This window comes from Coloeus monedula (genome assembly GCF_965178545.1).
Source record: "Coloeus monedula genome assembly, chromosome: 8".
Lineage (NCBI taxonomy): Eukaryota > Metazoa > Chordata > Aves > Passeriformes > Corvidae > Coloeus > Coloeus monedula.
In genome coordinates, this window is record NC_138788.1 from 18,502,735 (window position 1) to 18,518,066 (window position 15,332).

At 41.6% G+C, this 15,332-nt stretch overlaps 1 protein-coding gene across 3 annotated transcripts in view; it reads left to right on the forward strand.

Moving 5' to 3' along the window:
- The first annotated feature begins 3,008 nt into the window (after positions 1–3,008).
- SORBS1 (sorbin and SH3 domain containing 1) overlaps positions 3,009–15,332 on the forward strand; it is a 164,435-nt gene continuing 152,111 nt past the window's right edge. The window contains exon 1 of one of the 3 annotated variants that reach the window (XM_082285972.1): positions 3,009–3,110. The gene's annotated coding sequence lies outside the window, so the exon portion shown is untranslated. The remainder of the gene's footprint in view (positions 3,111–15,332) is intronic. The other 2 variants (XM_082285977.1, XM_082285980.1) reach the window with 2 other exon arrangements.

A 15,332-nucleotide genomic window follows, 5' to 3' on the forward strand; every position in this document is an offset into this window, starting at 1 on the left:
TTCATTCTTTGCTCTCTGGGGCAGTTTGCTGAGGATGCAGTAGCAGTGGGGAATATTCATTCATTCAGCCTGAGATGTCTCTGCATTGGATTCAAAGCAGTAACGTTGTGATGAAAGATTTGCTCCCTCTGGTAACATAGCTCTTTGCAAGAAGGGCTGAGTTCACTTCCTAATGAAACCATTGGCCCTGCTACACACTTTGAGCTCTCGTGTTCGCGTGTCATCTTAAACTGCTGTTATTAGTTTGGCTACTAGTAAGATAACAGTCCATTACATGCCTTTTTTAGTACAGCCTGGACACAAGCAGGAAGGCAGACTTCCTGCTTTTGAGAGGAGCAGGAAGATGGGGCATTTCAGGAGACAAATGTTTGATATTTACAAAATGTGTAGCAGATGGGCAGCTGTAAAGTCACCTGCTGACAGCAGTGAGGTACAAATCCCCCTCCTGTTTCAGAGGAAATGCTGGTTTCTCACAGATAGCCCAAGTAAGATTTGAAGGGTTTTTATCTGCATCAGCTACATGCGGCAGGCTTGAGGTTTGAGCATATTTTGAAAAATATCTGCTCTTATTTAGATGAATTTTCAGAAAAGCTCAATGGCTTTTGAAAATCAGGTCATGTATGTAGGTGTGCTTTCACTTAAAATCATAATTTCTCCATTGTTTGACTTGCAATTGCCTGCTGCTGTGGGTGGAACTAGTGTGGTGGCCATGCCAGTGCTGAGGTTATTGCAGACCTGACTCCTCTCCTGCCAACAGAAAATACCTACATTTGTGCATTCCTTGTGATCTTGTCAACTCATTTTTACTGTTCCACCGTGTCCATAAGCAACTGTATGATCTAAGGATAGTGGGAGTGGTATTTCAACAGTGCAGATAAAAAACATGGTCCAGAACTTCTTGCACTGAGAAGCACTAATGCAGTAGAAGGGCAAAAGCAGGTTTACTTTGTGCTGCTGGTGGATCTCCATGATGGATGAACTTGTCCTGCTAAGTAGCTAGCTGCCTTCCCCACGTAAAAACCTGGAACAGAATAGCTCTTCTAGATTGGTGGATTGACATTCCTGGGTTCAGAGGTGAACCAGCAAGTCCCCAATCTAATTAAAGGTATTTGAACTGGTTTTTAGAAGTACTGTTTCTGGAGCAGAGACAGGCAAACAATGCTTGCAGACCCTGAACAGTTCAGGAGAGAACAAGGTTACAATGTTTAACTATCTGTCTACCTACATTGCTCCTGGCTTCTGCCTCTTTTGCATGGAGATGTACATATACACTTGCACACATTTGGCACTTCAGTAAGTCTCTAAATTAAAAATGGGCATTTCAGCTATTAGGTCAATCCCAGGCCTTGCTTTCAATTATTCTCACAGATGGCTATTCTTATGATGGGGGGTTTTTTGAGGGGTGGGAATACCATGAATAAAATTTAAATTTTTTTTTTTCTTCTTGATGCTATTTGGCCTGGGTAATATGAGGTTTTGTGCCTAAGTGGGTTCAATGGCTTTGGCAGGATGCCACAAATTTTATCACCCTTCTCTCCATCAGATGAGTGAGAAAGAGACATCTATTTTCTGTCCTAGCTGGATTTCAGATCTGAGATTTCCCGGCTGTCCATTCTGCTCTGCGATGTTGGTCACGTTCCCCTCTCCTGGGGATTTCAAGAAGCAGAGGGCTGCTCAGGATCATCACTGCAAACTTCCTGTCCCCATCTGGAAGGCAGCTAGCCTGCCTTTTGTATTTATTCATCTCTCTGAAATGAAGGAGATTTCTCCAGCTGCCCTTCAAGCAGTGTCCCTTCAAGTTAGTGTCCGTTTAGAGGGAAAAAAATTTGGGGTTAAACTTTCTTTGTGTCTTCTGGCCATTGAAAACAAAACATGTTTGATCTTTTCTCAAACAAATTTACGGATCGAGATCTAATTAATTTATTTTGGTAATTGGTTTGAATTATTTGGTGATATTTTTGATTAATGCATAATAGTCAAGTAAAGACAAGCCGCATTCTTATGGCTATCAGTATATTAAAGTCAACAGGAACTTTGAAGGTAAGAAAAAAAGAAAACACAATGATAACCTCTGAATATTAAAAAGAAATATATATGATGTGCCATGACAGCCTGAGTAGGAAATTCCCTCTGTGTCCATGGTGTTTCTTCCTAACACAGAGGCAGCACAGTCAGGCCATCTGTGGATTGGTACCTTCATGTGTTTTGTCTGTATGCTCTTCAGGCTGGACTGGCTTTCCTCCACTTTTGTGGAGTACCTAAGCTGATCTGGGAGTTGTGCCCTCCATTAATGAAACCAAAATAGTAATATTAATAATAATATTAATCCAGTGCAAAGCAGAGTGAACGAGACAGGGGTTTCCCCTCTCCTCTGTTTGATCTTTTTTTCCCCAGATGGAGCATTTAGGGACTTACCAGAGTCCTCTTCCCCTTTCTTCATCTCTTCTTCCCCATTCTTCAGTGACTTGTGTTATACACAATCGAGACAAACCTATGGCTGCGTTGAAAGCCCCTTGCTCAGCCGTGTACCCACCCGCACCGGTGCACGGCCTCCGCAGCGCTCAGTCCTCAGCCAATTTCACCGCCCCGGGCACTAACAGAGACCGACACACGCAACAGGTTGGGTAGGGGCCGCCGCGCCCCCGTTCCCGGACTGCCAGCCCGGCGGCCGCCGAGCTGCTCCCGCCTTTCTCCGGTGCGGCGTGGGTTCGCTTTCCCGACGGGGAAGCGCAGGCTCTCTCTGCTCCTGGGCTCCGGTAGGGGCTCGCTCCGTGCCGGCGCCGAGCGGGTGGTTCCCGCGCCGCTGCCGCCGGGCGGGCGGGGGGCGGCGCCCATCGCAGCCGCCGCCTGCCGGGGAGCCGCGGCGGCGCGGGCGGCTCGGCTCGGCTCGGCGCGGCGCGGCGCGGCTCGGCTCGGCTCGGCTCGGCTCGGCTCGGCGCGGCGCGGCTCGGCTCGGCTCGGCTCGGCTCGGCTCGGCTCGGCTCGGCGCGGCGCGGCTCGGCGCGGCGCGGCTCGGCGCGGCGCGGCTCGGCGCGGCTCGGCTCGGCGCGGGCGAGCGCGGCTGCGGCGTCCCGTCCGGGCAGGCACGGAGGCTGCCGTGCCGCTCCGAGGTAAGCTCCTCTGCCTGGGTAACTTTGTGGGCCGGCCGGGGCTTTCGCAGCTACGGCAGCTGGTCATTGCCCTCCTCTGCAATGGAAATCATTTGGCTCCATTTTATTCTTGAGATTATTTATACCCATAAGGACTAGTCATTCTTTAAAGGGCCATTATGCTGTGGGCTATTAGCGCCTTTCTGTTTTTCCTAGTATACAGAGACGGTGTCTATAATACACCAGAATTTTTGCAAGCCTTTATTCAAGCCTTATTATTTGCAGGTAGAATAGATTGCGGATGCAGAGAAGTAGGTTTGGGAATGAGCTTCTGGTGCTTGTAAATAGAAGTGCTGTATTTCTGTCAAGGGGAAGGGGGAGCAGATTACAACATTGCTTTTAAAATGAGAGGGAATGCACACGGGCATTTGCTGTGTACCTTCGGACTCAGCACACTGAGTGAATCTGGTGTGGGGAGTGTGTCTACTTGTCCCGAGAGAGCTGGAGCCAGGATGTATGCATTACGGTTGTTCATTCATCAGCGGCTGCAGATAATGCAATTACCAAGTCAGCGGCGCATGGATGCTGCCCTGCGTGCGACATGCTGAGAATACTGTACTTTAGGAAGCCAACACTTGCTGTAGTTTGGATAAAACAGAAGCTGGAAATGGCAGGGTATGGAACCGTTGTGTCTTTAAGTGGAAAGGAGGCTACTGGTTAATCTCACTCTATTGTTTCTGAAGATTTGTATTTTGTGTGCTTCTCTGCAGAGGTGTAAATACCTTTTGCAAGCAGTTCATAAGGAATTCAGGAATGAAAAATAATTGGCAACAGCTTCAGGTATCACTAGTGCCTGATGAATGGTAGGTGGTTTAAATGTCTGAGAATACGTAGTAGTTTTAGTTAAATCCTATCATAGAAAGGTCTTCATTTAGCTCTCAGTTTTTTATTTACAGATCAGATTCTGTAGCCAGGGTATGGCTACCTCACTCCTGAGATGTCTTGGAAAGGGAGGAAAAAAAAAAATCACCAGCATGATTACCATGGACACAACTATTCCTTATTTATTTATTAGGCTATTAGGGTAATGAAGAAAAGCCATGCCTGTCCTGCTGTGCAGATCTCATTTCAGCAAAACTGCCTGGGCTCCTGCTGTTACCCTTGTTTGATTTTTAACCAGTAAGTGCCCTGTGCTCGTGTCAGTGCTGTAGTTGTTACTCCTTTCTGTGTGGGTTCAAGAAAGGAGCCCCCAAATCAAGGGCACCAGGGTGGAACCCAGATGGTTGATAGTGGGATTTGTTCTAAGTAGAATCTATTCTTCACTCTTCTGCCCAAAGATTAGTGTTTCCTTACTTGTAGATGTTGCTTTTTTATTCTGCATGGTATTGCTGTTACTGCTGCTGCTTTGGGGAAGTACTTGGTATATTAGTATTCCGTTTTTATAGATTATGCCACTTGAAGATTGTTCTCTCTTGCATATGTTGATACCTTGTCATAAAAAGAAACTGTATCTATCCCAAATGCTTCTCTACCTAGGACGTCCAGCAAGGAAAGGGGTGGTTTAGTTTGCTCAAGGTTAGTAGCAGGTTGGAATCTCTTGATTTCTAAAGGCTGGACCACATCGGTTCTGCTGCATGGGTAGACATACAAAAAACATTTGTGTATCACATTGGTGTCCCTAATGAATCCCATTTCTTTTACACTCCCATTTTCTTGTTCAGTAGGCATACTTATTATCTTTAGATAGGAATAGTTATTTTTAAAGATAATTCTGTTCTCTAAAGCCAATATAGATTCATAATGATCTATAAAAAAATCATAAAAATATCTAAGTAGTGATATTCAAAGAGTTAAAACACAGCAAATGCGCCTTTTTTGGAATACGTCAGATATTTTGTAAACAGACACAGAAACACATACATACACACAAGCTCACACCTAAGCTGTCTAGAAGAAGGAAAAAACAGTGCCTAATAAATTTCACATACCCAGGAGGCTAATCTAAAAGTCAGGAAGGTAAGAATTATGTGCTCCATGTGAATATTATTTGCAGCTTTCATTTTCTTTGATACGTGATTCAAAGAGTACAAATGTGAGGATTCCTCCAAAGGAAGGTCATGTGATAAACAGGTCTCTTCTTGTGTTTTTTGTTTGTAGGGGAGGGAAAATATTTGGAGTAGGGGGGAAAGAAGAACTCAGAGAAACTTTGAAGCACTCTGCAAATGTTGAATTACAAGTTTATTGTTTTTGTAAAGGTTGAATCTGGGGAAAAAACAGGAATGTTAAACCTTTGTGAAAATTACGTGTTGTCTTTTGAAGAATGTGCTCTGTGTACGTGGGTGCAGCATATGTGTGCACACACTCAGGTCACTATTAAGACATGGCAGCAGATGTTCACAGAATTTACATATACTGATGTGTTACTGTATACAATGTGCTAATTAATTGATGAACCCACTACAGAATGCTCCCAATGGTATTCAGCAGAGAGCTACATTGGTTAATTCTCTGTTCCTCTATGATTCTTTGGTGTTATTTTTCAGTTTTCTGTACCTTGACTTTGCTAAATACCCCTTTGGTCTTATGACAGCACAATGCAGGTGGGGACAGTGCCCTGGCTGGTTTTGTTTGCTTTAAGCAAAAACTATAATATATATCTCCTAAGATAGATGAACAATCATGATATTTTCTCTCTCTGCTGAGTCCTTTGCAATGAGCCACAGAGGTTCAGTTGGTTTGATCCTGAAGTCTTCAATCTTTCCATAATCCCATTATCTGCTGTGGTGCTATATATGTGAATGAGCATTAAGGAATTAGGTTGTACAGTGTGTGTTGTTTGTGGTGCAAGTTAAGACGGGGTCAGCACTTTCATTGCTTAGTGTAATTTATATCAAAGCAGAGGCTACCGATAGGATTATGGGAACTGCTGTGCCTTTAAGAGCAGACAGGTTTTCAGCTGAGAAGCTTTTTTTTTTTTTTTTTTGGTGAGATATTTGATTTGGATGTATTCAGCATTGGGAAATACGCTGGCAGCATGGATAAAGTTCAGTGTTCTTTGAAAATTGTTTTTACTTCAGGCCTTTGAAGTTCTCAGTCATGGGTAGGTTGTTTTAGTCTTTGCTCTTATTGTGTAAAATAATACGCTAGGACTTTCACTTGCTGCTTAGGATCTCTGAAGTAGAAGCATAACAAAAGCCTGGGTTTTCAATGATGCTGGATACCCAGATGCTTTCCTTCACTTTTTCCTTTTCCTTGGGTGACTGACGCTTAGTCTGTATATCTAAATAGGTCTTTATGAACCGGACCTTTGACTTCAGTATGATTTCAGCCTCTGCTCCTTTGCAGACTGTAGTTTGACCCTTCTTCTTGTCACAGTTTTGGACTTAGTATTTGGATCAGTTAGAGGAGAGGGTTTGGGAAGTGATGATGTCATGTCTTCACACTCAGCTGAAAGAGTGCTTACCCAAGCATGACCGTAAAGGCAAATGTGCTACTGTAGGTGTCTTTCAAAGAAGGTGTCATACTGATTCCGTATGTGCTTGGGTTCATCAGCGCTTCAGAGTTCTTTTTGCATGAAAATTGATCCATGCCAAACTGCTTGGACAGTGGTGGTCAGCCACTGTGTGATAACTCTGCCATCTAGATATAGTCATGCCTTACTCTCATTAGGGTTGCTAAAACAGACACTGCGTGCCGTCCCAGGGAGAAATGCTATTTAAATACTGGAAGGAATAGCACTTCTGTATATGCTTTTTCATGGTTTCACTAAGATAAGATGAAGCATGATTAAGTCATTTTGGATTCCTGCATCATGGATGCTGTTCTTTGGAATGTGTTTAGGAAAACAAATAGTATTAGATGAGAATAATGAAGTAGAAAAACTGGTTTGTGATATGCTTCTCAGATCAGACACTTCGTATTGGAATTTGGGTGTGTGAATACCCATATGTCAGTTGGTATTTTATTCTTTCTCACTTCCTTTACATCTTGACATCTGTCTAATGTGTACTATATAAGCCTGGGTGTTTGGATTTCTTACCTGTTCAGAGTAAGAGGAGATGATCTGGATTGATTTTTGGGCAAGTTTGTTTCATATCATGTGTGAAGTCTTTCTAGCCACAGAATTACAGTGTAGTACTAAATCTGTTTCTTATCTATGAATGCCAGCATAGACGGGCAACTCTGCTATCACTTTCCCGTTGGAGGAAATGAGATGTGGAGAGGTAAAGCAATTTCTAAAAAAATTTATCTTTTATATCCATAGCCAATCTTGTAACAGTTTATTGATATTTGCCCTCTTCATAAACAATAAAAACTTTGAAGTGAGTGACTTTATCTTAGAAAGCAAACTGTTGCTAAAATTATTCTTTGCTAGGAAAACTTCTAAAATAATTCTACTTCCTCTTATCCTGAGAACTAAGAGAAGAGTATTTGGTACTGTAACATCTGGGGGTTTTCAATGCTTCCATCAAAATGGGTAAACAGGAAATGGCAGCATGCATGTGTGTCTACAGATTTGATTTATAGCTATAATGGTCTTTCAAAGAATCAATTATTTGTATATAATAACAATATGAATGAAATCTTCCCCAAGGCCAGAAGGCTATTCTGGTTTTGAATAAACGCTCCAACACTCATTCACATAAGGAACAGAAGTTATATATTTCTTAGAGCAGAATGAACATGATGAGAATGAAGATGACTGTTTGGAAAAGGAGACTGATACCAGAATATGAGATCATTTTCCTTTGTTTCTATGTATGTATTGATCCTAGCATTTAAGAGTCAAAAGTAGTGGTTGGTGAATTATTATTATGAGCTTTATGAGTTTCCAACCACTCTCCAGTGTCTGCAGTGTTGCCAATACAAAAGACACACCAGTAATGCCAGGAAGGCCAAGTCTAATGGTCCTTGCAGTCAAATGCCTTTTTCTAATCACAGGCGTGATTTTTCCAAGTTAGGCAAGGTGAGTCAGTTGTGTGAGGCCCTAAGAGAGAAAGGCCAGATTTAGGGACTGTGCACTTTAGACTTTTGCCCAGCTACATCAATAGCAGTAATGTCATGTGAGGCAGTGTTAACCCTCACTCAGATCAAGCCCACAGTTTAGAAGAGCTAAGAAAAAGCAATGAGCCCTGCATCAGCACAGAATCCTGGTTGACATAATCTGGAGTTATAGCTGGTGTCATCTTAAAAATATTCGTATCGAGTCATCTGAAAATTTGTACAGCATTTATGGTAGATAATGATATAATCACAAGAACAGTCTAGATGAATCTATAGATATTTATCCTTTTGTCATTGGTGTTACTTAAGCAAGAGATAGTATGAGATTGAACTAGGTCTGTTTCCTACTCTCTCTATTCTGTTGTGATGTGCTCTGACTGAGCTCTTTAAATACTGGGAAAAACTGTTCAAGTAAGATTTGTTTTTGAGATGGTAGTACTTGTAACTTCCTTCTATTGGCCCATCTTGTAGGATTTTATGGAATAAAGTGTTGGTTTTCCAAATGGTTATTTTTCTGAAAACTTGGCTGAAATTTATTTGCATGTGAAGTACCTCTAATCCTCATGGAAAGCCATTTTTATATTTTGGGTTCAAGCCAGTCACAGAATATAAGCTATACTGAGAGAGTAGCCAGTCATGCAGCACTGAGCTCCACAGACACTTCTTGGATGTTAAAGTATGGTTGGCAGTCTTTTGCTTAACTCCGAATTGAGTTTTGTATGGTCATGACAGGAGGCAGACGAGCCAGGGGAGAAAACCCCAGGAAGAATAATGTGACCTGTTGGTGTCTATGTTGTGCCTTGGAGGATGACCCAGGTCCTCGATGCTGGGTAATGCACTGGCACCTGGGATCCGACATCATACTGTCCCTAGCAAAATGTCTGGACTGAATGTGAGTCGAGGCTGCCTAAAAAGGCTGCAAGTCTTTGTAGCAGATGTTGTGAGACTGTGGGCTATTTTCAAATGATTCCCACCTCATATTGCCCATCTGAAATTGTCACTGCAAGGGTAGAATACTTGACTAGAGGCTGTACTGTGTAGAGTCTCCTCACAGTGCTGGCTGTGTCTAAACTTTTCTCTGGCAATACCAGCAGGGTCAGTGAATGCTCGTACCGAGGTTCGTTCCAGGAGCTAAGTGAATTCAGTGCTCTAGACAGTTGTGAAGACACAACCTCTGTCTCCAGAAGCCTTAGAGAAGATCTTTGTGTGTAGTTCCCTCCATCATGCAGTGTGAGAGGTACGGCACATGGTAGTCAGTATATCAACGTAGAATTAACAGTCAAATCTTTTATTGCAAAAACAAATTGCAATGAATTTCTGCTCAGTGCCCTGTGCCAGTATAATGTGTTTCAAGAAGATATCTTCTCAGAAACCTGTTGGGCACAAGTCTGCAAAATTGGAGAAGAATATATCACAGACACAAACATGTTGGGGGGCAGTTAAAAGCCATATGTGTCCCAGAGTTACAGCTTCTGGAAAAAATCATTAGGTATTGCAGTTTCTCCTGATGCAGTGTGACATTTGAGGAGCTATAAATAGTACTCTTATACGTTTAATATAATGTAATGTATATATGTATAATAGCACATTGTAATATTTGACTAGGTATTTAGATATTTGTTTCTTGTCTTGAAAATTCTGACTGTGCTGTCAGTACAGCTAGACTGAAAACTCGTAGGCTGATTAATTATTAAAACAACCCACTAAATATTTTACACATTTTAATTTTTTTATCTTATCTATTGATACTTTTCTTCAAAGAGACTACAATATCAGAGGAAAACCTTACTACAAAATATGCTAAGAATTTATATCACATCCTGTAAAAGATTTAAAATGTGAAGGTTGTGTAAATATTTATTTCCTCACTCTGTCTTTGCTTTGGTTTCTTCTCTCTTCCTCTATAGTACCTCTCTGAATCTTTTTTGATGGGTAAATAACCAAATAACCTTTTCTTTTTTGAAAACTTTTGTGTCCAGCAGATGTGTGCTCCCCTCATGTAAGATGATATATGAATGTACAGTAAATGCAAATCCATGTGGCAGAAAGTTTGCTTTCTAGAAGGTAGGATGTGCCAAGCAACAGTACTGCTGTAAGACTGGGGTAGACACACAGTCATGAAGAGCACATGGTTTGTGTCCTACCTTGCCATATTATTAGGCACCATCTCTTAGCATATCTGTGAGCTGTGAGTCTTTACAGCCAGCTATACAAATGTACGAAAAATCATAGAATCAGAGACTCCAAACCTGGAAATCACATTTCCTCAGACACTGAAGACACTTGGATTTGAATCTAACATCTTAAGAAAGGCACCAAAATACCTTGCTTGCTATTCTAACATCTAGAGGTTTCAAAGACCTGTACAAATTGGGTTGTGGTTCTCCTAAAAGTGGGGCTTAGTTACACATATGGCAGTGCACATATGTGCACACAAACAATGTATTATTGTTCTGGACCTTTTTTCTGTTTTATTGCCTGGATTCAAAGAGCACTGGCACCAACTAAGATCAAAGTCCTCATGAGAATAGGCTTGTGCAAATACACCAGAGACAGCATCAACCCACAATGCTTTTGGGCTAAGCAAGTGAGAAGACTGGGATAAAGAGGACTGGGAGGAGGATGAAAAGGGGCATAGTGCTGTTGACATGGACTCTTGCATGAGGAATGAGATGGGGCCTGGTGGGCTCCACCTTTTCCTTTCCTTTGTAGTTTGGCTTTGGTCTGTGATCTGGCATTACTGGGGAGTTTGCATATTTGGTAGTGAGTCCTTTCCTGCTCAGACAGGTGTGAGACAAAGCTAGCAGAAAAAACCTCACAGACATTTGAATCTCTCTTTCCTAGCAGTCCATATAGTTTTGTGAGACTTCCTTTGTGAGGACTTTTGTAAGTAACACACTGCTTATTCAATTGTGAGATATATTATCCATTAAAAAAATGCCTGAAAGTACTTGGAAAGAAAACAAACTAAACAACATCTTCACAGAGAGCTTGGTGTCTTACTGGATGTATGACTAATACTCATGACAGAACAGATCTTCAAGCCTGGGTATGGTTATTGACAGTAAGATTTTAATGAAAGTGTTCTTAAAATATGTGTCATTTCTTGCTTTAGTTTGCTACCTGGTCTCTAGAACACTGTTCTAAAAATATCTATGTTTTAATCACAAGGTTGTGCTTGTTTTCTTAAAAATTATATATACTTCACAAAAGGAAACAGAGCCCTCAAAGACCATTTCCTATTACAATTTCTGGGTCACTGCACCCCATTGTATAACAAATGGATATGAATAGGGTAAATGACTGGCCATCAGTCTTTGTGTTTATGGTATTGAATGAGTGATTATTAGACTTAAATCATGTTGCTCATGTTTTATTTCTAATTAGCTGAGCAATGTGATGTATCTTTATATGATTGTTGTGATCTTTTATAAAAACGCTAGTCAGTATCTGTATTGGTGCTAAAACCAAACAGCGAGAACTCCAAGAGAAAGGGTTTCTCAAGCAAATAAATTAGGTGGGGATCCTTGGGTTAGAAGCCATGGAGGGACAGAAGGAAATACTGTTACTTAGCTCTGAAGGGCAGAAAGAGGGATAGACTTAGCAGTCAGACATTCCACATAAAATCATTCTGTTCAGTGCAGGAAATGAATGAGGCAGAGGTGTTCCTTCTCCCTGCAGCTGGCTTTAACTCATAGCACTCCCGCCAGTAAGTCTTTTTCCTCAATGTACATATTTTGTGTGGCTGTTTCTCTTTGGTTGGAATTTTGATTAAAAAGAATCCAAGTGTCTTGCTTTGCAATCACTTTGCTGTCAGGAATAGAAGCACCTCAATGTCTCACCTCAGCTCCGTTGGCTTCTCCCTTTGGGAGAGGGTTTTACAGAGTCCCTAATGTGTGCATTTGTAAGATTGGAAGATAGCGTCTGGAGAATCACCTGCTATGTTGTGAGGCCTCATTAAAGAGAGAAAAAAACCCCTTTGCCATCTCATAGCCTTCACTTTTGTTCTTTCTTGCTGTCTTGCATTGTTTTTTACTAGAACAAACAAGCTATGAGCGTACTCAGTTGTGCGTTATTTGTGCCCAGTGAAAACCATCATGTCAGGCATGCGCTCATTGTGTTGATCTGAACAAATGTTCTGCTGCTGATACTGCACTCACTAGAGCTCAGACACAGTGTGAGCTGTGGTATTTTGTGACTCATGCTTCATCAAGCTGTAACTGTTAGCTGTGTTCTAGCCTCTACCAGCACAAGGGACTCAATATCTGATCCAAACTATTGGGCTCAATGGAAACAATCTCGTTGCCTTCAATCAGCTGGATCCATCCACGAAGATTTTGGGCTGAGTTTTCAGGATAGGATGTTAAATAATTTCTCCCATTTGATTTTTAAATTTCAGTACATTAATAGAGAGGGAAAGAGAAATACTGCAATGGCATTGTAGTTACTTTTGTGCAACATTTGAGGCTCAGTGGATGAAATAGCCTGTTACTGCCATACCACAGTTGACGTGTTTCACAGCAGATGCCAAAAACACCTCTTGAACACCAGATTGTTTGCCCTGTGATTCTACCCACCACTGCAGAAATTCCCTGCTGTGAAGAGAAGGTGTTTGCAACTTCCAGAGGCCAGCCCAAGGGAAAGGTCCAGTCATGAGTAGTTCAGTGTTCCCTGTGGGTCTAGGGCTTGTACAGATTCCTCAAAGAGAGCTGATAGAGGAGCTCTAGAAACTGCCACAGATACTACCAGCTCACAGTCCAGGAAGAAAAGACAATGTGGGCATCTCTATCTCTCCCTCCCAACACAGAAAATTCCCCAATCTTAAGGTGTTTAAATGAACATTTTAATTTACTTGTTGGTTGTCACTGGAGATGTGTAAGTTTTCTTTGTTTTTATTAAATGTGACATTTCTCCTCCTTTTTCTCAAATGTTGTCTGTCTTGCTGCATTTTTAGGTAAAGTGCAGTGTTGTGGTTTTTGTTTCTAAAAATAATATAATCTAGTTTACGAAGTCTGGTATTCATAAAGGCTTGTAATTCAGCCCTGTGAAATCCTGTGACTAATTAATGATATGTCCTTGTTCTATTATAAAAGTTTACAAGCCTTTGGCTAAGATATATGATAGATATTTCATAGATAGTTTCATTTCTTTTGCAGGAAAACTAAAATTTTATGATAAATGATTTCATGCCTATCGTAAGTTTTATGCCTCTACTAGTATTTTGCAGTACATTAGCAGCACAAAGACCACGAGGTCTCTCACCTTTCTGATGAAGATTGGAGAAGTCTATAGGAATTTCAGGCTAATTACAGGCTTTAAGACCCATGTGCTCTAGTACATTCCCTGCTACATGAGCTAAAGCAAAATCACTGTTAGTGGATACTAGCTCGGTGCTCAGCAACTGGATCCCATCCAGGTTATACACTCATGTAAGTCTATTTGGTGAAGCTTTTTGAAATGAAATCTACTGTTGAATTAAAAATAAAAAATCAACCATAATAGTTGTGTATAGACTCATGACCTTCAAAAAATATCCTGCTGCTTCTCTGGCACATCATCTGAGATAAGAATTCAGTCACCTGGCAACAGAAGTCATGCATGAGTTCTGAGTACAAGGACACCCCAAAGCCTCTGTTTGCATTGTAGCACTGACTGACAAGAAATCCTTACTGTTTGAGCTCCTGGATGTCACAGAGCTCCTTGTCCTGGGTGACTCCCTTGTACTGAACTAACCTTTGGTTGACAGTTAGCTCCTCAGACAGAGCTTAATCCCGTGAAAAGTCTGCTTTACTTGGCATCTTGCCAAGCCATGGTCTATTCTTGTATTAATTCAGATTTAATTAATTAATTCTGTTTCTAATGGCTTAATAAACTAAGGCCAAGTTTGAGAATGCAATTATTTTTGTATTTGGGAAGGCTTCACTGAAATGAAGACCATTTTGCTTGAATAAGGAGCACTGGGATCACTACTTTTCATTATTAAGGCTCTGTTAGAAGTGAGTCACTGTCACATCACCTCCTCTTGTCATCACATACATGCATAGGTACAAGTGATAAAAATTCACCTTCTGCAAGCTGGTGACTACATACAGGGTAGATGCAGGGGAAAGTGTTCAACTGCAAGCTTAACTGAGCCTATCTCAGCACCCATCCTTGCCTCCCTGCAGTGTTATGCCCACGTTCTAGTTGACACATGCTTTGGAACAGGGCTCTGTGAAGCACCTGTCATGCCTCTTGATGTGGTGTCTAAGAGGGGAGGTTTCTATTTCCAGCTCTGTTACTGATATAGTGCAGGGTGACGGGTAAATTTCACAATGTTCTTTTATGCTTCCACTCTCTCGTCTCTGATGTGGCTGAAGGATCCAGCCCAGTCAGGGTAGCCTTCTACTATACAGTAGGAATCCTGGTTTATTTGTGCTAGTGTCCAAGATGATTTTGGGACAGGAGAGGGATGCTCTAACCACATCTAATACGTGACTTTAAGTGAAAACATAAATTCAGTGGGAAGCAATGCTGATGGCTCAGCATTGTCAGTGCAAGTCAGTCCCTGCTAGGTGCATGCTGATTGTGGTACCATCCACAGCAAGTAGTTGGTGAACACGTAAGAGAAAATATTACCAAGAGATCTGGTTGTCTTTACATGGCATTTTGTAAATGTAGAGCAACTTTAACTCTGGCAATATCCACTAATTTTGGATATACCATAGAGTCACAGTTCCAGGCATCTGTTATAATCTACCCCAGAAGCATCTGTGCTCCCTGTAGTGAGTACAGGAACTTTCACCACGTGTGGTTTATGGGAGTGACTTTTGAGTCATTGTGAGTGGAAAGTACAATAGAACTGTGAGACGCTATCTTTGTGGGAAAAAAAAGTCATTGCTGGAGTTGATTTAATCATCTTCCCTTCCATATGCTTCCACTCTAAATGCTGGAACTTTCTACATTTTCTTTTGTTTGGTCAGTGCTTTGTGCAAGTCTGCTAGTCACAAGATTTTCAGAGGCAGTGTATGTTATCTTTCTATTTTGCTTTCCCCTCTATGAAACGTTGAGATAAATGCTTTTCTAGACACTGAGTGGTTGTGGACCGTATGTTCCTGTAAAAGCTGTAATTTCCCACTGAGGTCTTCTGTTTCCGTTAAACCATTCTGTGTGTGTGCCGTGTGCTGTAACACACACTGACTTGAAGAACTGTATTGTAACCCAGCTGGGTACAGTGCTGATGCCTGAACCCGAAGTATA